Source organism: Mauremys mutica, chromosome 12, assembly GCF_020497125.1.
Source record: "Mauremys mutica isolate MM-2020 ecotype Southern chromosome 12, ASM2049712v1, whole genome shotgun sequence".
Taxonomy (NCBI): Eukaryota; Metazoa; Chordata; order Testudines; family Geoemydidae; genus Mauremys; species Mauremys mutica.
The window spans coordinates 10,965,150-10,991,198 of record NC_059083.1 but is presented as its reverse complement, the minus strand read 5'-3'; the positions used below and the strand labels follow the sequence as shown (position 1 = coordinate 10,991,198).

At 51.2% G+C, this 26,049-nt stretch overlaps 1 protein-coding gene across 1 annotated transcript in view; it reads left to right on the top strand.

The window, feature by feature from the left end:
• The window catches only part of LOC123345647 (C-type lectin domain family 2 member D-like), a 175,630-nt gene that overhangs the window by 15,518 nt on the left and 134,063 nt on the right, over positions 1 to 26,049 (top strand). The gene's annotated exons all lie outside the window — the stretch shown is intronic.

The following is a 26,049-nucleotide window of genomic DNA, read 5'->3' as shown; positions in this document are numbered from 1 at the left end:
AGTCCAGTAAGATGCAAAGTCACGTTGGCTAGGTTTATTGCGACCTCGGACACAATTGCAGTTCCCTGTAGGTTTCTTAGCCTAATTCAGGGCATACTATGAGAAAGTGCCTCTTGGCAATGGACCCGGCTCAGTCAGTGGCGGGACTTTCCACTGCCCCCTCAGCCGGACAAAGGCACCTCCCCAGGAATGCATTCTTATACACAGATACAAACAAGTTACACATCACACCTGACGTATTGAGGGGCCACCCCTCTACATAGCCAGGTTCAACCTTTCTACGTATTTAGGTGCCGCCTTTTACCTTGTACATGTTGGTTCGATCAAAACAACTCTATCCATCATTTTACCCTTTTGCCCCTGTCATTGGGATGGGTCGGCCTGTCCTTTTGTTATCTATGTGGAATGTGTAAGTATGTGAATGTTCAGTACCTTTTAGGTACGTATCAGCCCTTTCCTTGCCAGCTTCTGTGAGCAGGGCCTGCCTCTGGCTCACAGCTTAACTTTGCTTTATGTTAGCAAAGTCTTGACCATTACTTTAGTTCAGGCCTCATACCGGGCCTCTGATACCAAGGTTTATATCTTAGGGCCTCCTCTTACTACACTTTCCACTACCTGTAGATGAAGGAAGCTGGGTCTTTATTCCTTACAGACTTAGAGGCTGCTGTTCTTCAAAAGCTGGTTTAGCACTTCAGCAAACTCCGGTCAGATCCTCAGTGATTCAGGAGCCAAATTAGGGATCCGTGTGACCCAAAAGAACCACACTCATGTGAATCCATTGTTTCATTTCCTATTATATATATGATATATACAGCGCCGTGTATTCTCACAGCAACTGACCAAGTATTCTTTTATTTTATTGACTGGCCAGGTATTATTTTATCAACTACATTTGATTAATAACATAGTAAAATCATCCTCATTGGTTAATAACTTAGCTTAGTTAATATTTAAATCGCAGTGTTTTAATATCAAGTGCTTCAGGAGACACATTAGAGAGCAACACTGCTATAGGTTGGTGATACAGGAAAGGCTGAAGGCAAGGGTGTGGCAGAGGGCAGGGGCGGCTCTAGAAAATAGGCTGCCCCAAGCAGCGCGGTGTGCTGCGCCGCCCTTCCTCGGTCCCGCGGCGGGTCCCCTCTTCCCGCGGCTCCGGTTGAGCTCCCGCGGCAGGTCCACCGGAGCCCCGGGACGAGCGGACCTCCCGCGGGCACGGCTGCGGACGGTTCGCGGGTCCGGCGGCTCCGCTTGAGCTGCCGCAGTCATGCCTGCAGGAGGTCCAGCCGAGCCACGGGACGAGCGCCCCCTCCGCAGTCATGCCTGCGGCAGGTCCACTCGTCCGCGGCTCCGGTGGACCTCCCGCAGGCATGACTGCGGCAGGTCCACCGGCCCAGCCTGCCGCCCCCCGAGATTTGGCCGCCCTAGGCAACAGCTTGGTTTGCTGGTGCCTAGAGCCGCCCCTGGCAGAGGGATTTACCCGCTGATGTCTCCATGCTGGAGCCAGAGGGAGCTGAGGGCCAGGGGAGCAGTGGCAGGGCCGATCTGCTAGAGATGAAAGGTAACAGAACAGGGCGAGTGCTGGATATTTCTCGGGTGAGGATGAACTCCTCGGGGAGAGGCTGCTGGGAAGAGTGGGTTTGCACTCCAGCTGGGGTGTCTGACATGGCAGAAGGACAGGAGCGGATCAGAGAAGAGCCCTGGGGTGGTGAAAGACATTGATGAACCAGATGTCATGGGATTTTAAGGACTATATGCATGGGGGCTGATAAATGGACTATGTTTTGGAACCTGTTGTTATGGAGTATTTGCACAAGGTTTTCATAATAAACTGATCCCAGGGATGGGGCTGATCAGGGTGGATATGCTGTGACTTTAAAAATCAAAATTGGATTTTTTTCAGATTTTTTAATTTAAATTTAAACAAGTTTATTTTTTTACATGTAAGCAGAGTCAAGATGAGCTCTACCCTGACATCTGGTGGTGAATTATGGCAAGTGTGGAAAAGAACTTCAGGGAGTGATCTTGTTTGCACAGGCACACCCACCCTGCCTAGCATAGCCCATGGCAGCCTAAAATGATCAGTTTGGCAGCTGTGGGATCCTCAATTTCTGTTATTGGGGCAGGAGGAATAAAGTGTTGGCATCCTGATTATGTGAATCAAGGACAATGAAACTGTTTTATGACAGAGGGACTCACCATCACCTAAGTAGCACTCGCTAGACAAGGGACATGGGTTCCAAAACCCAGTGAATAAAGAGAGGTTGAGATTTGTACTTTGTGTTGTGGGTCTGCTTTATGAGCCTGATACACCAATTGCTGCAGCTGCATGTCAGAGCTAACATTGAGTCTATTAAGAGTCTAATTACAAGCTACTGAGCTGAATTCACTTTGGCCCAATGGTGCACCAGCACTGGGACTTCCCTGCTAGAAGCTGAAATTACTGAGTGCTGTGTTAACTAGTGGGGGAGCCTGAAGATCTATTGCTAAGCGGCTGGTGGAGTGGAGCAGTTTGTGGGAGGGTTGGAGCAGCCCATGGAACAGTGGAGCAGTTTGTGGGGATGGCTGGAGGAGCAGCATGGCTGGTAGAGCAGAGCAGTTTGTGGGACAGCAGGAGCGGCTCATGTTGAAGGCTGCAGTGGAACACCATGGAGAGGTGGGAAATTGGCCTCACACCACGTAAGGTGCCCCTTAATACCCTACATGTCCCCCTTTTTCCCCCCATTTCCACCCAGGCTGCGAGGGGTAAAACCCTGCAGATAAACTTTTGAACTCTGGAGCTGCACTGACCAGGGACAGAGACTTTTGGGACTTTGGGTGACTCTTGAGTTGCCGGACTCAAGAGATTTTTGGGGTGTTGGACTTCGGGGGATTTTTGGGTTGCTGAAGTCAAGAACCAAAGAGAGAGGACATGGCCCAATTTTCTGGGGTGGGTCTTTGCTCATGGTTTGGTCTATGGACCCTAGTTGTGGTGTTTTCCCAATTTAATGCTGATGTCGTTTACCATTTTCTGCTACACCGAGACTCTGTGCTGGCGAGAGGGGAAGTACTGCCTCTTCGAGGCACCCAGGGGTGTGTGTAAGATTTTCCCAGGTCACTGGGTGGGGGCTCGAGCTGGTTTTGCTTTACGTTGTTGGGAGGGGACCCCTCTGTATTGAACCCAGCCCTTGCTACTATCAACTCGGCCTGGCAGAAGGGTTACGTACACACAAACCTGGGTTGAAGCCTAAACACGTCTCTTACAATAATTTAAGCTCTGTATTGCAGGTGACTGATGAATTGGCACCTTATGTTGAAAAGGCTGCCTGGGGTGGCTGTAGATACTCACTGAGGGCACTGCACCCTGGAGAGGAAAGTCTGAACAGGCCCCTACCTCAGTTCAGCTGCCAAGTGGGTTGCTTGGGCCCCAAGACCCCGGTCTCTGAGTCACTGAGGTTACAGTCTGGCTGTTGCAGAACAGTGGGGATCCTTGGGGTCCAGGACACTAAAATAGTTACTAGCAGGAGACTGATGGAAGGTTTGGGCATAGCACAGACCCTGTGTGTCAGTGACACTGCCCTGCCTCCACCACCAGAAAAGCTGAAAAACTGGGGCTGGCTGAGCAGTTTATGGACAGAGGGTGACTCTTAGTGGCTAGCAAGTGCAGGCGCTGAATCCTGTGGATTCCCAGAGCAGTGTCTGCAAAGATTTTAGGATCAGATTTTCCAAGGGGAGGCCTCATAGCACGCTCATAACTGTACAGTCAAGGATATTTGGGGTGAAGGGGGAGGGAATCACAGACAAAGTGGGCATTTTCTGTAATAGTTTTCACGTGTGCCTCAGTTTCTCTCTTCATTGCTACCCAGGGGGTACAAAAGGGTTAAACCTGCTCTTGGGGGAAGATTATGGAGTGGTGGAGTCACACATCTGTCAGGGGAGGTATGAAGGGGTCATTAAAGGACTGGTAGAAACCAACTCAGATCAAAGGAGAATTTGGAAAGGCAATTGGGAACCTCAGTGACCATGATGTTCAAACAAAGGAGATTTCCCTGCCACCTCTCAGAAGGGAAGCGGCAAACAGGCTCCAGCTAGAGAACAACAGGTGATGACTCAGAGAAGGGCTGGACTCTGACGAGACAGAATTTTGCACTTGGGACTCATAAGAACATGGAGCAAAAATGGATTCCATACCAGCTCGGCTGCCTGATTGCACTGGCTTGGCCACTGGGGACCAGGCCTTAACCTTTGCCTCTCGTTGCTGCCCTAAGAACTTACACATTCTGTAGGCAGGTGACATAAATTGTTACCTTGTTTTGAAAAGGCTGCCTGGTGTTGCTGCAAATACTCCCTGGGAGCAGTGTGTGCTGCAGGGGTCCAGTGTACACAAGCCTCCCGTAGGAGTCTGGATTTGCTGCAAGGAGCCACAGAGAGAGACAGGGATCATTGGTGCCGAAGGCCCAGTCTTGGAGGCCACGGGCCAGGCCCAGCCCACTAAAGGCTGGGCATAGACCAGACCCTGTGGATCTGTGATAAGAACTATTGTGCGCTCAGATTTGAGTGCGTAAATGGTAAGCAACTACCAGATGTGGGAATACAAACTGGTGCTTCTTCCCCTAAATCTCCCACAGAATTAGAGGCTATGGCTGAAAGTGGGGCCGGGTGGAAGAATGTTCCAAACTCTGCCTTTGAGAGGTGACCAAATGGCACGGAGGTCTCCAGCGGTGACATTGGAGCTTCATGACTTTTAATTTTCAAACTGTTCCTAAGAGCCAAGAGTGTCTGCTCACACACGATGCCCAGGAGGCAGCCAGCTCCTCATGAAATCAGACCCAGCTCCTGAGGAACAAGTGAATGGATCTGGCAGAACAAGGAGCAATGTTCTCAAGTTGCAGTGGGGGAGGTCTAGGTTGGATATTAGGAAAAACTGTTTCACTAGGAGGGTGGTGAAGCACTGGAATGGGTTACCTAGGGAGGTGGTGGAATCTTCTTTCTTAGAGGTTTTTAAGGTCAAGCTTGACAAAGCCCTGGCTGGGATGATTTAGTTGGGGATTGGTCCTGCTTTGAGTAGGGGGTTGGGCTAGATGACCTCCTGAGGTCCCTTCCAACCCTGTATCTTCTGTGATTCCTTGGAAAATGGGTTTGTCTGAGACTTTTCTTTTAGGAGAAAAAAAAAACCAAGGGTACTTGCTATTTCAGTTACGCAAGTGCAGCTCATTGGTCTGACTGATTCACTGGTCTACAATTTTTGAGAAGTCGTCTGCTTCAGAGATAAAATGTGCTATTTATTATGTATTTTGATGTGCTGAATTCAAATATGACAATTAAAACAACTGATTGGCTACTGTTTCTAAGATATTTAAGTTTTTACATTTTATGTCTATGTATATTGTGTAGATAGTAGAGTTTTAATCATCAATTGTAAACCTAGGTCTTTTCATGTGTTTATGGTTGCTTTACATGATAATATTTCACCTGTCCTGTTTATGCAACACTTTAAAAATCAGCAAAAGGGTTATATAAATAAAATTTATTATGAAACAAAAGGCAAAAAACTATTATGTACATAGTTTAGTCCTATTCAGTGTCTACTCGGCGCTTCTTGGCTTGTCTCTTGTATTCATTAAATGGAGCATCTCCTGCCAGGAGATTCCACTGCTGTAGTCTGGAGCCCAACAGCTCTGCCTTACTCTTGGGTAGTTCCAAATCCCTGACAAGGTCATTCAGTTCACCTTGTGTTATGAGGTGTGGTTCAGAGGAGGAGGATGGGAGAAAATGTGGGTCCTGTGACATTGATGGTTCAGGACCAGAAGTTTCATCCTCTTCCTCGTCTGACTCAAGTGAGAATGATTCTGGTGCATCAGGAACCGGCAGTCCTTCTCCATGGGGTACTGGGCGTATAGCTGATGGAATGTTTGGATAAAGCACAGTCCACTTTTTCTTCTTTGACACACCCTTCCCAACTGGAGGCATCATGCAGAAGTAACAATTGCTGGTATGATCTGTTGGCTCTCTCCAAATCATTGGCACTGCAAAAGGCATAGATTTCCTTTTCCTGTTCAACCACTGGCGAAGAGTTGTTGCACAAGTGTTGCAGCATATGTGTGGGGCCCACCTCTTGTCCTGATCTCCAATTTTGCAGCCAAAATAAAGGTGATAGGCTTTCTTAACCATAGTGGTTATACTGCGCTTTTGTGATGCAAAAGTCACTTCACCACAAACATAGCAGAAGTTATCTGCACTGTTCACACAAGTACGAGGCATCTCTGCTCACTTTGGCTAAACAGAAATGTGTCCCTTTGCAAAATCAAACACTGACAAATAAGAGAGCACGACACTGTATGATTTCTAGAGCTGATATAGGGCAATTTGTTCAGCAGAGTGATGTAAGCTTCGTTATGATTGCATCATCCATGACTTCTAGGAATAACATGATGCAATTCATATCATATATGACGCAATACCAGCTTCAGATTGCATCATTCATTGTTTTGCCTAAAAAGCAAGTACTGTCCAAACCCAGTCATAGATTTATTCATAGATCCAGTCAAAGATGTATTTTAGTCATTTCTGGTTTAAATTGAGATCCCTTCCCTTTATAACTCACTTATCCTCCGCCATTCCCAAGTCAAGGGTCGTATATACTGACCCAATAGCATATCTTGAAAACTAGAGCCAATCAACAATTTTAAGCATCATTTTCGTTCTCAGTGACCCAGAATTAGTAAAGTTTGACTACATTTATTTCAGAAGCATTTTGGCTGTAGAGCAGTGAATTATTTCAGTGCAACTTTCTCACAAATCCATTTAGCTACGGCCGTGCAGGTTTCCGAAATAGCGCGGTTCCCTTTGATCATCCCACAGCTCTCCCTGTCAGCAGCGCCTGTGAGCTGGAACCTGGGGAACAAAGAGCAGGAGTCACTGGGTGTTTAGTTTTACTGAGCAAGATCGTTAGCAGCTATCCCTCGTTCGGAGCGGTGGCCTCTCTCCATACTAGCTTCCTTCATCCCTACTTTTCTACAGCGCCCTGGTTAGTAACGTGCCTCCCAGAGTGGGAAAGGAGCTGGGGATAGGGCCGGCTCTAGGCACCAGCGCTCCAGGCATGTGCTTGGGTGGCACTTTCCAAGGGGCGGCGCTCCTGCCCCCCCTTTTTTCCCCCTTGGGGAGCATAAAGCCGGGAGCCAGCCCTGAACCAACATGTTCCCGGTCGGCTGAGGCTTTCAGGCTGAGCTGGAACTGACACTGCAGTTCTGGATTCAGTCGCTAGATCGTGCTCACGGCAGCCTGAGTCGCCCAGGCTGGACCGCAGTTCAGGCTGCCCTGCCGCTGCAGAGCCCGAGCATCAACTCCCGGAGCTGGGCCTGGGCTGCGGCGGGCGGCGACAGGGGCTCAGCTCCGGCTCTCCAGCAGCAGAGCAGCCTGAACTGCAGCCCAGCCTGGGTGTGAGGAGCCGGGGAGGGAGGGAAGCAGGGCCTGGGATGCAGGGAGGGGGGAGGGGTCCTGCTGCCTCGACTGCTGCTCCTGCTCTGAGTCTCCCCAGGGCGGGCGGCGTTTCCCCGCGGGAGTGGGCTGTGCAGGGAGCCGCCGGGCTGGGCAGGGGGCGAGGATCCTGGCTCACACACTGACAGTGCGAATGGCTGGGCAGCCCGAGCTGCCAGGGAGCTGCCGCCTCCCCCTCCTGCCCACCTCTCCCGCCTCAGCCCCGCGCTGCCTGCCCTGGGTGGGGAGAGGCAGAGCCCGGCTCCGAGCGGGGCTGCGGGGGATAGTGCCCTGCCGGGGGACCCCCACGGCTCGGGCACCTGGGGTCAGTGTCCGTCCTCTCGGCTCTGCCTGCAGGGGGCTGGGGAAGCAGCTGTCAGCGCCTGCCCCTCTCAGCCCTTGCACCCCCCATCCCGCTCCCAGCCCCTCCACTTGTACCTCCCCCCATCGCTCCTTCGCCGAACCCCTTCCCTTTGTACCCTCCCTTCCCCCGCACCTCCCCCCTTGTACTCTCCCCCAGCCCTCTCCTCCCGCACCTCCCCCTTCCCCTGCACCTCTTCTCCTGCAACCCTCCTGATACCCCCTCTCCTCCTCCGAGTACATCACACCCTGCTTCTCTGCCAATGTAGAGCCCCCAAGCGCCCCCACACCCGCTCCGTTGCCTGCACCCTCTTTACTAGATCCCCATCCCTTTCTGGGTACAAGGTTTGAGGGTTAGTCCCTATGGCTTCCATGTGCATTTGGAGCACTAAAGATGGAGTTTGGGTGGGGGGTGAGATTTATGCTAAAGTGAAATAAAAATAGGAGAAATGGTTTGATCCCCACTGCAAGTATAAACGGGGATTGCTGTGGTGAATGAGGAGGTCACATTTGGGGGGAGGGAGTCCAGGGCTGGAGTGGCTGGGGGTGCGGGGGGGAGGGCACTGGTGGGGGGAGGAGAGCCCAGGGCTGGGGTGGGGAGCAGCCAAATTTTTTTTTGCTTGGGACGGCAAAAAACTTAGAGCCAGCCCTGCTCCTCGACCCCGCCCCTCGCAGGCTGTGTGTGATGCAGACCCGGAGGTGGGCACGTCCCGACAGGGAGCGCTAGAGCCCGCTCTGCTCCCTCGCCGGGCCAGGGGGGTCCCAGCTCAAGCTCATTCCCCAGCCAGAGTCACCACTCGCCCGCCCCAGCACGGACCCCTCAGCGTCTCCTGCACTGGGCTGTGCAGCGCAGGGGTGGGTGCCCTGGGGAGACCGGGCCGTTGGGGTGTGTTTACATTGGGCGTGTTTTGCCTCAAGGGTTGGCAGTTGCCAGTGGTGATTTCTCAGCCCCAGAGAAGTTCTTAGCTTCCCTGCACAATGTCAGGTGCTTTTGTTGCTGAGCGTCAGCCGGACCCCAGCAACCGAAGCAGTTACTTCCCCGCCCAGCAGTAACAGGTGAGGTCCGGCGTTTGCACTGCCGGGGCTTGGGGTCAGCTCCAGGGGGGAACTGCCCAGGGCGCAGGCAGCTCAAGAAATGGAGGGTTTTATACCAATTCCAGCTGCCTTCGTTTGCTCTTCCAAGACTCCCCCTCGCCTGGCAAAGAGCTCAGGCGTTCAGTGTGGGCAACTTTTGTGTGAGATGAAAAACCAGAGCTCAGCTCCTGGGAGCAGCGGGTGTCCCTGCCCTGTCTCAGCAGCAGCTGGCAGCGGGCCAGGGGCACCCTCAGCTAGGGCCAGATTTTAGAGGTGGATGCAGCACCCACCAGCGGGACCAGGTTTCCCAAAGGGCTCTGTTTTCACTTAGGCCCCTACATAGGGGGTCAGCTTTTCAAAAGGGATGAAGGGAAAGGGGGGGGGGTTCACCATTGTCTTCAAGGGGAGCTGAGCGCTTGGTTGTGGGCGCTGGGCCCTTCTGGAAATTCCAATCTTACTGCCGCATGGAGAAAACAGCCCTGGAGTTACGGAGCTACGTGTAGTTATGAAGTCACACAGCTCTCCCCTCTGATCTCCCCAGTTTAAGTTTCTGTACATTTCACAAGTTCCTGTAGAAGGTCTGTAGGTTGCCTGTCCTGAAGGTGGCTCTGCTTTCTGTTATGGGGGGCAGGAGGAGATGAGATATTTTGAAACTACATGTGACTTTCAAAACACAGTCTAACCACAATAGATTCTGTTCTTGTAAACTCCTCAGTGTGCTTAGCACAGCCCATAAGAGGGTTTCAGCCCAGCTCAGCTGCTGAACTTGGCTGTGCTCATATTTTCCAAGTGATGAAAAAAGGGGGTGTGATTTCTCCCTGTCTCTGCACTGACCATGTTGCTTTGGGGACTTTTTACATTGGGGATCAGAGGAGACTCAGCCCAGCAGAGCAGGAGAGCAACGAGGGCTGTGGGAGGGGAAATGGAGGTCTGGGGGAGATGAGAGACCTGCCCCCATCAACACTCAGGGAGACAAAGGTCAGGAGAGGTGAGTTGGGGGTGAAGGAGTTAAAAGGAGGACTCAGACCTATAGACACCCACAGGGCAGGAGATTTGGGGTACAGAGAGAGGAGGGGCTGAGAGGAGAGATTTAGCCCCTATAGATACCCAGGGAGAGGGACCCCCACAAGAGTTGCCTGGTCCTGGAGGGGCTTGAAGGTTTCCAGGAGCTGATGGGCTCCCTTTTCCTGGGGAGCTTAGGGGTCTGGACTGCCGTGGGCTGGGCTGGGGGACTTTCATGTTCCTTCCCAGCTACAGTGTGTTGCAAGAATCCCCTCCCTGCCACACTCAGTGGAGGAGCTTTCCTCCCTCCTCACTTCCAGATAGCTCCCTACACCCCAAGCACAAGAACCTCCCACCCAGCTTAGGTTCCCTTCTCACGCCACAGGAACAGAGAAGCAATAATAAGCCAGTGGTAAATGAGCCGCACGGGGGGTGACAACAGAGCGAGTGGCATAGGAAGGACCCACTCCCAGCAAGGCCAGGCTTGGTTCATAGCTGCTCTGCTTTGGCTTCCTGGGGTGGAGGGAAAATATTCCACCCTGTGACTCAAGCAATATGATTGGCCAAGTGCCCAGAGCAGCTGAAAAGGAGCCTCACTGCAGTCACTGAGGCTCACAGTCACTGGCGCAGAGCTGTGGAGCAGAGATCAGGTCCCGTTCCTCCTGTGGCATTGAGGACTACGCCTTTAAGGGCTGAGCTTCCCAGACAGAGTCTAGGCAGAATGCTGGGCAGCTCTTGTGGCTCCGCATGGCCAGGTCTCAGACCCAGAAGAAAGCTTTGCTTTTGCAAGTCCCTTAAGCCCCGAGGCCCAGATCCCCAAAGGTATTTAGGTGCCTCACTTCCAAAATGGGGGTGTTAGGTGCCTAGATACCTATGGGAACCTGGGCCAGTGTGATCACTGACCACCACAGCTCCCCTCTCCCCCAGAGAGCAAACCCTGCCCCGCCTTTCAGGCACTCAACACCTGGCAGTGGCCAGCCCAGCCCAGAGCCATTCACTTGGGGCTCCATACTGGGGTCGGGGGGAGAGGGAGGATGAAGTTGGGGAGGCCCCCAAAGCAGAGTGTGTAGGATGCTTGGATCCCCCTTGAACACCCCCATCCGGATCCCCTGAACCCTGTGATGGAGGAGCTTCTCCCCTGCCCAAGTTCTCCCTGGTCCCCCAATGCAGGAGCCTACCCAGAAGAGAGAGTGAGACCCCCTGGGGGCCTGGCCACTGACAGGGTTTGTGCAAGAGACTGTTCAAAAGCTGGGGCATAGCCCAGGCCCTGTGGATCCATGACAGGGGGGCTGAGTGAGAGATTTGGAGGAGGCAGATGGAGAAAGTGACCAGCCCTGGAGCCACCCAGGGAGGCAGAGGCATGATGTGGGGGAACTGGAGAGAGAGGGGAGAGATTCAGGCCTCTGTGACCCACATTTGACGTGTCCAGTTTGGCCTGCCCCGGTTCTGACAGCTGCCTTTCAGCACCAGACACGTAACGCTGACCCCAATGGAAGTGTCAGTGGGGCCCCATTGAAGCGAAAGGCCCCGTTTGTTCCTGATGCTCCATGGACCTGATTCTCCCCTGCTGCCCTGCACCTTGTGTTGTCCCTCACACATGTACATCGCAGCAGGGACAACTACCATGGTGCACAGGGAGCGGGAAATCAGGCCTAGTTCTTACAAGGTAAGAGAAATGCAAATCCAGCTCTGCCTTCAATTTGCTGTCCCTTAGCAGCGCTCCCCAGTGTTACAAAGTCCAGGCAGGTGGGGTGGAAGATAACCGCGACCCGCCCACTTCTGCTAAATCAGCAGCTCAGGAGCTGCTCAGGGCTTTGTTGTCTGATCCCAGCTGTCAGGCTCCTCCTGTTTATTACTTTAGTACAAGGCACAGTACAAAGTAGCTCTCTTCATACAACAGTTCACTCAGACTAAAGAGAACTGCCCTTATTCTGCACTCGTAGAGTTCCCAACTTTGTATTTAAAAAATAAGGGTTTTTTTCTTAGCACCCTCACTGCACCCCTCCTCCAGATATTATTAATAATAATAAGCAAAAGTCTACAAAAAACTATGGTAAAGATATGGGGGGGGGTCCAAGTGTCCACAAAATGCCAAGTTTACAGAGCTGCTCTGCTCCCTTGTCTTCTACACTCATTAGAGACCTGCCCCCTCTATCATCGCCATAGCCAAAAGCTTAACTGCCTGTGACACCACCACCTGCGCAGCAGAATGGGAACCAAATGCTCTGACAAAATCACCACCAATGAAGTGCTACGGCTGGCAGCCATGCCAAGCGTGGAAGCCATGCCAGCGTGGAGGCAACTGACCTAACATAAGAACGGCCATCCTGGGTCAGACCAAAGGTCCATCTATCCCAGTATCCTGTCTTCCAACAGTGGCCAATGCCAGGTGCCCCAGAGGCCATGAACAGAACAGGGAATCATCAAGTGATCCATCCCCTGTCGCCCATTCCCAGCTTCTGGCAAACAGAGGCTGGGGACACCATCCCTGCCCATCCTGGCTAATAGCCATTGATGGACCTATCCTCCATGAACTTATCTAGTTCTTTTTAGAACCCTGTTAAAGTCTTGGCCTTAACAACATCCTCTGGCAAGGAGTTCCACCTAGGTCGGCCACGTCATATGTATGGAAAACAATCGACTGCCTGAGAGAGTTCTGTATGGTGAATTTGAAAAAGGCAGTAGGAAGGTTGGCCGTCCCAAACTCCACTACAAGGATTCCATCAAGCGGCACATACAAGCTGCCGGGCTGGACGTAATGATCTGGGAGGATACGGCCCATGACAGGCAAGCTTGACACTCCGCTTCAAAGAATGCAGAATGAGCAACACAATATCGTCGTGTCACCTTGGCTGACAATAGGAGGGAAGGTAGCAATTGCTCAGGCTTCTTACACCCAGCGCTGGCTCTGCTCCCCCAGTTCCTGCACCCCCACTACCACTTCCTCAGGGCTTGCCCGCACAGAAAAATCAAACGCTTTAGCTACCCGGGTATAGCTAAATCCATACAACCCCCCTAGTCTGGATGCAGTTACACCACTATAAAAGGGCCTTGTACTGGTATAGCTAGTGCCACCAGGGGAGAGCTGAACAGTTACTGACACAAACTAAAACCTATAAGTCAGATCTAAACTGAAGGAAGAGCATCCACCACAAAGCCGCAGGAACTAAGTCAGTGTGATATGACTGGTAAAACACTGTTCAGGGGCGGCTCTAGTAATTTCGCTACCCCAAGCACGGCGGCACGCTGCGGGGGGCGCTCTGGTGGTCGCCGGTCCCGCGGCTCCGGTGGACCTCCCGCAGACGTGCCTGAGGAGGGTCCGCTGGTCCCACGGCTCCGGTGGAACATCTGCAGGCATGCCTGTGGGAGGTCCACCGGAGCCACGGGACCAGTGGACCCTCTGCAGGCACGCCTGCGGGAGGTCCACCGAAGCCGCCTGCCACCCTCCCGGTGACAGGCAGAGCGCCCCCCGTGGCATGCCACCCCAAGCAGGCGCTTGGCGCGCTGGGGTCTGGAGCCGGCCCTGACTGTGTTGCCCAGGCCTGGGTAAGTTTGAACAGCCTTCGAAGGGGAGTGGTGGGGGCAAAAGACATATCTGGCTTTAAGACTAAGCTTGATAAGTTTATGGAGGAGATGGTATGATGGGATAGCCTAATTTTGGCAATTAATTTGGCTATTGATCTTGATTATCAGCAGGTAAGTATGCCCAGTGGTCTGTGATGGGATGGGATCTGAGTTACTACAGAGAATTCTTTCCTGGGTGCTGGCTGGTGAGTCTTGCCCACATGCTCAGGGTTTAACTGGTCACCATATTTGGGGTCAGGAAAGAATTTTCCTCAAGGGCAGATTGGCAGAGGCCCTGGAGGTTTTTCGCCTTCCGCATGGGGCACGGGTCACTTGCTGGAGGATTCTCTGCACCTTGAGGTCTTTAAACCACCAATTTGAGGACTTCAATAACTTAGACATAGGTTAGGGGGTTGTTACAGGAGTGGGTGGGTGAGATTCTGTGACCTGCATTGTGCAGGAGGTCAGACTAAATGATCATTCATAATGGTCCCTTCTCATAGACTTTAAGGTCAGAAAGGACCATTATGATCATCTAGTCTGACCTCCTGCACAACGCAGGCCACAGAATCTCACCCACCCACTCCTGTAACAAACCCCTAACCTATGTCTGAGCTATTGAAGTCCTCAAATTGTGGTTTGAAGACCTCAAGGTGCAGAGAATCCTCCAGCAAGTGACCCGTGCCCCATGATGCTGACCTTAAAGTCTGAGTCTAAGTTGCAGGTGGAAGTTGTAGCACAGGAAACAGAGAGCAGCTGTGGGCAGATCACGGACCGCAGGCAGTTTCAGATTCTTTAGAAAGAACTTGTCACTCGCAAACAAGCAGGCTGGGGCTGGCCCCGTTGCCAGAAGCACTTGATTCCCCACCCCCACAGTTACACAAGCCTTGCGCGGTGCTAATGCAACCTGGGCTGCGGGCGGGGCCTGGCTCCCACCCCCCGTTTCTATTCTCCAACCCAGGCCAGGTTGCCCGGTGTCCCCGGGGCGCCCGCCCTGCGCTGAGCAGCCCGGCGCTGAGGGGTCCGGGCTGGGGCGGCCGAGGGGTGACTCCGGGGAACGGCCGGGAGCCGAGACCCCCCCACCTCTGAGTCTGCCTCACACAGCACGTGAGCGCCGGGTTCCAGCAGACCCCGCCCAACTGCCGCCTGCCCGGCCCCGGCCCCGCCCCGCGCCTGGCCTGTCACCTAATCCCAGGCTGCGACTGAATATAATTTGCATATTGCGTTCGCAGCCCCGCCTCCCCCTACCGAGCTCGGAGCGAGTCGCCATTTGGTTTTGCTCCCGAGCCCGCGAGGTTCTGCGTGTCCTGCTCCGCTTCCCCGGTGAGTGTCTGTTCCCCGGGTCGGGGCCAGAGAGGCCCAGCCCGGGGTAGGGCGTGTGTTGGGGGGTAGGAAATGAGGGGAGAAGGGAGGGAGGGAGACCCCGCCCAATAGACACCTGGGGGTGGGGGGATGCTGGGGGAGGGGCAGGCAGAGACCCTGCCCGGGGTGCGGGGGAAATATGGGGTGCGGGGGAGGGGGAACTGGGGGAGAGAAGAGACACGTGGGGGCGGAGAATGACGTCTGAAAGCAGCTGGCTGTTTTGGTGCCACAGCGGCCTCTGGTGGCCAAAAGGCGGAGCTGCAGCACTTCGGGGCAGAAGGTATTTTCGGGGGGGGGAATCTGCCTGAGCAGTGGTGCAGAATTCCCCCAGAGCAGAAGTTCATCACAGCATCCTGCCCACGGAGCCACGGTGGGGCACAGGGGACTGCTGGGGGGGTCGCAGACTGGGGTTCAGAAGGGCTAGTAGCGGGGGGACAGACTGGGGCATGGGCTCAGGAGCTAATGAGACAGTGTTGGGACGGGGAATGGGAGCTAGAGACACCTATGGGGATGGGGGGTGTGGGAAGAGGGGAAGATTTGCCCGACTGAATGGGAGATGCTTGGGGTCAGCTGGGGTCTGCCTGGGGGAAGGCTCTCTAACAACCCATGCCCCTCCTGGCCCCCCAAACCCTGTTCCATACGTCTCCCACCCACACCCAACACCCTCCAGGTTCACTCCAGGCTCCTTCCCTCTGCTCCTCCATTACCCCTGACTCCCCCAAGCCTTTGCACTGCTTCTGATGGGTACAAGAAATGTAATTCTGTATTGGGAGGGATAGCTCAATGGTTTGAGCATTGGCCTGTTAAACTCAGGGTTGTGAGTTCAGTCCTTGAGAGGGAGGGCACTTAGAGATCTAGGGCAAAAATCAGTACTTGGTCCTGCTAGTGAAGGCAGGGGGCTGGACTCAATGACCTTTCAAGGTCCCTTCCAGTTCTAGGAGATTGGTATATCTCCTATTATTATTATTATTTTAATTTAAATGAATTATTCAAAGTTCTGCATTAATATGCCTAGTAAGAAATCTATTTATTTGTCAAAAAAAAATTACCAGAATCTTCTTTTTTTGTTGGGGGGGGGGGTGTCTGTTTTGTTACAGACATACTTGCTGGCAGATATTTTGAAATAAATTACGAAAATAATTGAAAATGGTGTGATTACATTGTGTTATTTTGACAAAATGTACAGAATTTTAAAATATTGTGAGCAGAATTTTTAATGTTTTGGCACAGAATCCCCCCCCCAGTATCATCCTGTAGCAGACACTCCCTGCCTCTGGGCCCCTCGGCCAGAGGAACAGACTGACCGGACCACAGACCAAGAGGCACCAGAGGTAGGAACTTAAACTGCAGGCAGTTCCCTTCACTGGGACACAGCTCAGCACTGAGTCCATAAAACCTGCATGTGTAATACTAGCGAGTGTGTGCAGGTGTCACCATCTGTGCCCGTCAGGAGGATATGTGACTCTGCTACAGCCCCCAGGGAGATTTTTAGCTCAAATTAAAGCAGCTCATGCTGATAGCTCTGGAGGTTCAAGGCCAGTGTTCAGTCCCCAGTGTATTAGCCAAGAGAGGTATCGCACATGAAATAGAAGGGCCTGAGCTGAGGTTTTCAGAACAATCTAGGGGATTTAGATGCATAATTAGCTGTATTACAGCAGTGCCTAGATGACCCAACTGAGATAACAGCCCTATTGTGCACTCATCTTCCATTAATTTTAATGGAGGTTGTATCCAAATCACAAAGATGTACAGAAAGTGGGAGGTGTTTAAAAATATGGAGTGTGGGGTTTGGTTTGTTTTTTGAAGTGGGAAGGACATCTGGCGCTGTACCTCTTTTTCTGTCTTGTTTCTTATTATGGCAAAGATGTCTCTTATCCTCTTTTTCCCCACAGCATTGAACCTTTGTGGTAGAGGGAATTACTTTGAAATTTAATTTCCCTTTGGGATGACCCATATGGGGAAGATAAGCAGGAAGGAGCAGTATTTATCTCACCCTCTTCACCTGGGGAAAGGGAGGGACAAAGTACCAACCAGGATCTGGAGAGCAAATTACAAAGTTTGACTTGTACTAAAATAATTGCTGGGTTGTATATTGTTGTGGCAGAGTAAAAGTGGGTTGGTTCTCAGGAGTGAGAGTGAGGGCTCTGGGGTTCCATTCCCAAGTCTGGAAGGGGCGTGAAACCTAATGGTTAGAGCACATTTTCTGCCCAGTTTTGAGAGGAAGAGTTGTACAGTGGTTAAAGCCCAGCACAGAGTCAGGATACCAAGTTCTAGTCCCAGTTGTGCTGGCTGTTGGTTATTACTTCTACCTTAAATTCAGCCTCAGGGAAATGGATGTAAGCATGTTCACCCTGCTAAGTGCAGTGCGGGAATAATCCATTAGTGTTTGTAAAGTCCATAAAACTCCTAAAATGAAGTTACATCAAACAAGATAATTCTGTTCTTGATTTTAATGAGAGGAGATGTAATGCTGTGCAATGCTGACGCCTGGTGGAGACTCAACATTGCAACAGCCTCTCTCAAAACAGATTTCAGAGTAGCAGCCGTGTTAGTCTGTATCCACAAAAAGAACAGGAGTACTTGTGCTCAAATAAATCTGTCTCTAAGGTGTCACAAGTTTTCGTGGGCTACAGCCTGGAACTGACAATGATCGGTGATCCTAACGGCTGCCCTGTTTGCATGGTCAGCTGCTACAGTAAGGAAAAGACAGGTGGTGCGGTGATTCTGTATGGTTTAATTGGTTTATGTTCTCTTTAAGGTGTATTTTTATATATTGTTTTTGTGTATTGGCCTGTGTCTAAGTCACTATTAATAAACTTGACCTACCCTGCAGCAGAAGGCAGGACAATAGAAACACCCAGACATTATTTGCTTCATTACTTTAGTACTTTATGAGCAAGAAAGACTTTATCTAGAGAGGAAATAAGGAGTAAACCTCCAATACGATCAGTGGTCTGTGCTGGCCCTGCTATAGACCCTGTGAGTGAACCTAGCATTGCAGATACCTTGCTCCACTAGTTGTCCAGGTGAGCCCCTTCTGCCAGTGTAAGTTGGCTCAGTATTGCCCAAGAGCTCATCTTACAAACTAATCCAATGGAGTTAAGAAAGGAGTAAAACTGGGACCAAGGGATACAGAATGGGGCTGTAGCAACAGGGGCCAAAGCTGCATAATTCTGCAGTTTTTTATTTGATTGCTGTACTGTATAAAGAAAACCAAAATATTACAGTCTCTAACAATCCCTTCCTCCTCCAATGAAATCAATACTTAATGCATGTAGCATTTTCCCCATAATCTCTATGAAATAGCCTGCAATTTACCACAGAATTAGGCCTCTCCTCACCCCCACCCCTTTGGCAGTAGGACTTTCATTTTTTTCAAGTCTCATAGGAACCTCCTATCCTGTGGGCTACTTGTCTCAATGGATAGCAAAGGCATTAAACCATCCTAGATTGTAAGTCCACTGGGCATCATTATCATAGTGCTACATGTTCACATTTAATTATGTGAAAGGTCATCTGGTTCATTTGGAATTTATTTAATCAGATTAAATAAAGATTAATGCAGCACTGTACAGAAAGGGTACGTTATGAGTGTGATCACTGGAGAAATGCATCCGACGAAGTGGGTATTCACCCACAAAAGCTCATGCTCCAAAACGTCTATTAGTCTATAAGGTGCCACAGGACTCTTTGCTGCTTTTACTGGAGAAATGAGAGCAGCTAGATCCACTTCTGACTTAACTTCCCGGTACTCTTTTCTTATATTGAGCTTGGGTCAAAGAAATTCCTTTTCCGTGATTGATTTAACTGGGAGTTCTATTTTAGAAGTTTTAAAATAAGACAAAATATTGTGCTACATTATAAATCCATGGTGCACCCACGTGCTGAATACTGTGTCTAGTTCTGGTCACTGTAAAAGGTTCAGAGAAGCGCAATGGAGATGACCAAGAGTATGAAAATGCTTTCATATGAGGAAAGACAAAAACTATTACAGCTGTTCAGCTTAGAAAAGAGATGACATGAGGAGGGGCTAGAATGTGGGGTAATGCTGACACCCCGGGGGGACTTGCTGTGGTTCAGCAAAGCGATGCACAGCAGTGGTGATCTGGATACTTGTGGCTGCATTGCACTATTTGGTTGCACCTGAAAGAAAGCAAGGTAGGGAGTAAGCTGCTTGACTCCTGTGTGGATAGCGTAACTCTCCTGTGCACACCATGACCATAGGAGGGTGAGGAGACAGTTTCACAAGGGCTGCTGTGGTGTGTGTTTGTGTTTGTAAACAGCCCAGTAACGTTTTAGAGCCTCCAACAAGAAGGTGGAATATTTTTTAGATCAGATGCACAGCTTGATAGGTGTCGATACAGCTGGGATTCAGTGGGTGGAAGGAAAGGGAAGTGCAACATCTAAGCAATCCCCATTAGGTTCAGTAAATCATAGTCACTTAGCATCTTTCTTGCATTTGTGCTGTGTCACTGTAGTACATTACTCTTAACATTTTGTCCAGCAGCACCTAAAACTTCTCTCTTGTGGCTGAAAGGCCCTTCCAGCTGACGTGTCTCTGGTGCATCTGTTTAAAATTGAGGCCATCGATCCAAATGGGCTGTCACTGCAGAAGCTACCCTAACATTCTGAGAATCCACAATTCTCAAGTCATTCATGCTCCTGGCAGGGCACATCTGCCGTGACCCTTTTAGGCACAGGTACTTTGGTACCAGAAATTAGAAGTGTGGTGCTGTTCCTTACAATGACAGCTCCTTGGGGCAGGGACCACTTCTCGTTCTGTGTTTGTACAGTGTGCGTCTCAGTGGATTCCTGGCTTTTGACTGGGGCTCCTAGGGGCTACCCCAAAGGAAATAGTAGTAATAAAGAAGGATTTGTTAATCTGCATCTCCTCTATCTTCTGTTCTCTTCCCAGGCCTGTGAAGTTAGTGTTGATGTTACCAAGTCAGTCTTTCAGGTGACTCCTTTTGGAATTCCCAGCGTTAATTTAGGACCCTCGGTGTCCTCACTGTGACATCTGCCTTGGCACCAGGACATGCTCCTGTCATCTTTATCCAGGCTGCAAATGGATGAGACACTTCTCTCTCTGCCAGCTGAAAGCAAGCCCAGGGCATTACAGCTGACCTGCCAATGGAGGCTACCTCTGGGGATACACAGTCATCAACTGGGCGTCTTCCCTGGCCACTACTGACCACGTTTGGACTGCACTGACCAGGTGCAAGTCCTCTGGAAGAGAAACTTGCTTGGATACTTTGCCTTGATGCAGACTTCCCGTCACTAATATAGCACAGGGCTGAATATGGCCTGTAAAGTTCTCCCCCACACTTAATCCAAAGGAGTACAGCTGAGTCCAGGGGCCACATGTGGGCCTCTTTTCTGGAAACCAAGGAGTGGTCTTCTCAGAGACTGAGGTGACCGAAGGAGAGGTATGGAAGCAAACTGATCATCTGAATAACAAGGCACCAGGCCCAGATGGTCCATCCAGGAGTTCTGAAGGAGCTCAGGTATGAAGTAGCTGCACAGCTAACAAACCTTTGTAATCTTTCATTAAAACCAGCCACTGTTCCAGAGCAGGGGTGGTCAACCTGAGCCTGAGAAGGAGCAAGAATTTACCACTGTACATTTCCAAAGAGCCACAGTAATACGTCAGCAGCCTCCCATCAGCACCTGCATCTCCAGCTCCCAGTGCCTGCCACCCACCATCAGCCCCGCTGATCAGCGCCTCCCCCTCCCTCCCCACCAGCTGTTTTGTGGTGTGCAGGAGGCTCGGGGGTGGGAGGGGGAGGAGCAAGGGCACGGTGGGTTCGGGGGAGGTGGCGGGAAGGGGTGGAGTGGGGGCAGGGCCTGTGGCAGAGCCAGGGGTTGAGCAGTGAGCACCCCCCAGCACATTGGGAAGGTGGCGTCTGTAGCTCCAGCCCTGGAGTCGGTGCCGATACAAGGAGCCGCAAATTAACTTCTGAAGAGCCACAGGTTGGCCACCCCTGTTCCAGAGGAATGGAAGGTACCAAATGTTCTAGCTATATTTAAAAGACTCTCTAGGGGTGATCCAGGGAACTGCAGTGCTGTGAACTTTACAGCTGTGCCTGGTAAACTGGTTGTATTAATAATTATGAATAAAATTACAGCACATCTGGAAGATCATGATCTGATAGGGGCTAACCAGCAGAGATTTTGCAAAGGAAAATCATGTTTCACTAATCTTCAGAATTCTTTGAAAATTTCAATAAAGTAGAAGATAAAGGAAAACTAGCTGACATAATTTATTTAGATTTCCAAAAGTCCTTTGACAAGGTCCCTCACAAGAGGCTGCTAAAGAAGCTAAGTAGTCACAGGGTGAGGGGCGAAGTATTGTCATGGATCAAAAACTGGCCTGAAAACTGAAAGAAAAAGTAGGATTAAATGGTCAACTTTTATCATGGCAAAAGGTGAATGGTGGAGACATCAAGGTTCCATACTGGGTCCTGTGTTGTCTAAAATATTTATTGATCTGGAAAGGAGGTGAGGAGTAAGATAGCAACATTTGCAGATGACACAAAGTTATTTCAGTTAATCAGGACCAGAGAGGACTGTGAGGTACTTCAGAGAGACTTATACAAGCTGGGTGAATGGGTAACACAATGGCAGATAAAATTCAGTGTTGCTAAATGCAAAGTAACACACATTGGAGGGAAACAGTAAAACTACTCCCACCGTACAGGGTCTAAATTAAGTGTCTGCTCAGGAAAATGACCTGGGTTCAAACTGCAGCGTAGCAGATTTAGCTTAAATCTCAGGAAAAAAATTCCTAACTGTAAGAACAGTAGGACAATGGAACAGATGCCTAGAGAGGTTGTGGAAGCTCCTTCACTGGAGGTTGTCAAAAAGAGGCTGGGTAGCCATCTGTCTTGGATGGAGGGTTTTGACACACATTCTGCACCTTGGCAGGGGGTTAGATTAGATGACCTTTGCGGTCCCTTCTAACCCTATGGTTCTGTGATTATGGACAGCTGAATGGAGACCTCTGCTCAGTGTGGGGTTGTGGTCAGAAAAGCAAAGCTGATGTTGGGAAGCTTAAGGAATGGGATGGAGAAGAACACTGGAAATGTTATATAAATCCATGGTGCAGCCTCACCTGGAGTGTGCAATTCTGGTCACCCCATCTCCAAAAGGATATTGCAGCACTAGAGGGGGTTCAGAGAAGGGTGATAGGAATGATCAAGGGCCTGGGAAGATTATCCTATGAAGAGAGAGTGAAAAAATGTGCATTGTTAGTTTAGGGCATGTCTAATGGGTGCTACATGGACACAGCTACAGGTCCTTAGCTATGCTGCTGTAGTGCCAGAGTGTACCGTCTAGACGCTTCCTACAGCGACAGAAGGGTTTTTCCGTTGATGTAGTTAATGCATCTTGCTGAGAGGCGGCAGGTAGGTCAATGGAAGAATTCTGGGGGTCAGGTTGGCATTGCTACGAAGCCCAGGAGTGATTAGTTTACATCCTAACAACATAGCTTTGTCAATCTCAATTTGAAGTGTAGACAGGTCCTAGCCCTGTCTACACTATGAGTTCAGGTCGAATTTAGCAGTGTTAGATCGATTTAACCCTGCACCCGTCCACACGACAAAGCCATTTTTGTCAACTTAAAGGGCTCTTAAAATCGATTTCTGTACTCCTCCCCGACAAGGGGATTAGCGCTGAATTCGACTCTGCTGGGTCGAATTTGGGGGAGTGTGGATGCCATTCGACAGTATTGGCCTCTGGGAGCTATCCCAGAGTGCTCCATTGTGACCGCTCTGGACAGCACTCTCAACTCAGATGCACTGGCCAGGTAGACAGGAAAAGCCTCGCGAACTTTTGAATTTAATTTCCTGCTGTGCTCTTCTAACCGCCCTGATGTCTGGCTGTGCGTAATCAGTGGCCAGGTGATTTGCCTCAACCTCCCACCCTGCCATAAATGTCTCCCCCTTACTCTCACGGATATTGTGGAGCACACAGCAAGCAGTAATAACAATGGGAATATTGGTTTCACTGAGGTCTAACCAAGTCAGTAAACAGCGCCAGTGAGTTTTTAAATGTCCAAAGGCACATTCCACCACCAATATGCACTTGCTCAGCCTATAGTTGAACTGCTGCTTACTACTGTCCAGGCTTCATGAGTCATGGGAGCAAGGGATAGGCTGGGGTAGGTGTGACCACATGGTGCTGCCGGCTGGGAGAGCAGCCTGAGGCAGAAGCCTCCAGCTGGCATGATATTCCAGGCAGGACTGAATCTCCATTAGATGAAACTTAAAGAAGAGAATGACCTGGAGTCATTCCCATTTTTGTCTGGCTGACCCACCTCGCCGAGGCCAGCCAGGAGTACCCATGTCTGCCCAGGCGCCCCCGACAAACCTAACCGAGGTTGGCCAGGAGCACCCATGGGACGACGACGACGGTTAGCAGTCGTATTGCACCGTCTGCTGTCCGCAAGGCAAAGCAAGGGGATGCTGCTGTGTAGTACTGCAGTACCGCGTCTGCCAGCAGCACCCAGGAGACCTATGGTGACAGTGAGCTGAGGGGGCTCCATGCTTGCCGTGGTATGTCGACTGCATGGGTAACCCAGGAAAAAAAGCGAGAAACTATTTTTTGCCGTTGCTTTCACAGAGGAAGAGGTGCCTGACGACATGTACCCAGAACCACCTGCGACAATGTTTTTGCCCCATCAGGCACTGGGAGCTTAACCCAGAATTCTAATGGGTGGCAACACAATGGCAGATAGCTACCACCAGGGCCGGCTCTAGGCACCAGCACTCCAAGCATGTGCTTGGGGCGGCACTTTCCAAGGGCAGCCCAGAGCCCTTTGAATCCCAGCTGTGGAAGCCGGTGCAGTCTGGCATGGCGTACTAGCTCTTGCCAGTACGCCGGACCGGACTGGCTTACTTTCACCTCTGGACCCAGCCCACTGTGCATCTCCCCTGCCTCAGCCCCGCGCTGCCTGCCCTGGGTGGGGAGAGGCAGAGCCCAGCTCCGAGCGGGGCTGCGGGGGATACTGCCCTGCCAGGGGACCCCCACGGCTCGGGCACCTGGGGGGGGTCGGTGTCCATCCTCTTGGCTCTGCCTGCTCGGGGCTGGGGAAGCAGCTGACAGCGCTTGCCCCGCTCAGCCCTTGCACCCCCACATCCCTCTCGCAGCCCCTCCACTTGTACCTCCCCCCATCGCTCCTTCGCTGCATCCCTTCCACTTGTACCTTCCCCCAGCCCTGTCCTCCCGCACCTCCTCCTTCCCCTGCACCTCTTCTCCCGCAATCCTCCTGATACCCCCTCTCCTCCTCCACCCTCCTCCACGAGTACATCACACCTGCTTCTCTGCCAGTGTAGAGCCCCCAAGCACCCCCACACCTGCTCCGCTGCCTGACCTCTCTTTACTAGATCCCCATCCCTTTTTGGGTACAAGGTTTGAGGGTTAGTCCCTATGGCTTCCATGTGCATTTGGAGCACTAAAGATGGGGTTACGGGGGAGGGGGGGCGAGATTTATACTAAAGTGAAATAAAAATAGGAGAAATAGTTTGATCCCCACTGCAAGTGTTAACAGGGATTGCTGTGGTGAACGAGGACGTCACGGGGGGGGGGGGGGGGGCGCAGGGCTGGGGTGGCTGGGGGGGTGGGGAGGGGGAAGAGAGAGCCCAGTCTGTCATTACAGGTTCTTATCTCTGTAATGTATTTAATTTTGATGTATTTATTAAGTATTAATGCACTATGAGAGTCCCCCCCTTCAGCCCTGTGTATAAATTGATCCCCTTCTTTCCATATGTTTTGCCCATAGGGTTTTCTGCAGCCGTAGGGCACCCAGCAATAACCCCTGTGCCTTTGTAGTGGAGGGTGCGAAGGGGACCATGAATTCCCTATTTATGTGATTTGCAAGAAGTGTTATCATTACTCAAGGTACCAAATGTGTTTAAATGATAGAAGTGCCTTGTAAAATCCCAAAGGAAGCTCATTTTCATTTCTCATATAATCTCATATGCAGTATACACACTTTTCATTAATTATGAGTTGAATGTTTTATTATTGTTATTATTAGTTAAGTTACTGTTGTTTTTTTCCCTGTGTGGAAAAATGTGTGCTATTTTATGGGTTGAATGATTGAATGACATAATATCCCCCCGCTCCCGATGTCCATCACTAAGGGTATGGCTACACTGGCGAGTTGCAGCGCTGGAAAGCCTCCACCAGCGCTGCAATTAGTAAGTGGCCACACCTGCAGGGCACATCCAGCGCTGCAACTCCCTGGCTGCAGCGCTGGCCGTATACCTCACTCGGCATGGGGAATAAGGATTCCAGCGCTGGTGCTGCAGCGCTGGTCATCAAGTGTGGCCACACACTAGCGCTGTGATTGGCCTCCAGGGAATAAGGTGTATCCCAGAATGCTTTTATAAATTACTCTCTTTGTTTTGTTATGCAGCCTCTCTTTGTTTTGTTGTGAACTCCTGAGCTCCGTTGATCCCAGAGCTGTTTATCTACAAACACAGCTCCTGTTTGCTGTGATCAATCTGTGAACAATCAAATGAGATAATGAGGCAGGCAGGGAGCGAGTGTTTGCTTGACAGAAACAGCGGGGGCAGAGGGGAGAAAAGGAGTTGTGTTGGCTGCAGGCTGTTTGCAGTTAAGAGTTAAGGGTAAGGGATCGGGAACATGTTCTGATTTTTCAAGTCAGGAAGCTAACACACAGTGTTGGCTCCAAAAATCCCCCCTCTCTCTCCCCCCGTCCCTGTCACACTGCCCCACACACCCCTCTTTTGAAAAGCACTGTTGCTGCCACTTGAATGCTGGGATAGCTGCCCATAATGCATCACTCCCAACAGCGCTGCAAATACTGCAAATGTGGCCACACTGCAGCGCTGGTAGCTGTGAGTGTGGCCACACACCAGCGCTGGCCCTGCACAGCTGGACGACCAGTGCTGCAACTACCAGCGCTGCAGATTTGTAAGTGTAGCCATACCCTAAGTCTTGTAATTTTGTCAAGTATTTGTTACGCAACATAGTGGTGCCTACCTCTGCCTTGTGCTTCAGGTGGCCTAGGGAGTTAGTGGGGGACCTGGCCCCAGCCCACTCTGCTTCACCCCGCCGGCTCCTGGCATTGCTCAGGGGCGGGAGCTTTGGGGAAGAGGTGGAGGGGGGGGCTGCGTGGGAAGAGGTGGGATGGAGCAGGGGTGCTTACTGCTGTTGGGGCCAGGCACCCTGCTAACCCCCCCCAGGCCACCCTGGAGCCCCCATCCCCCG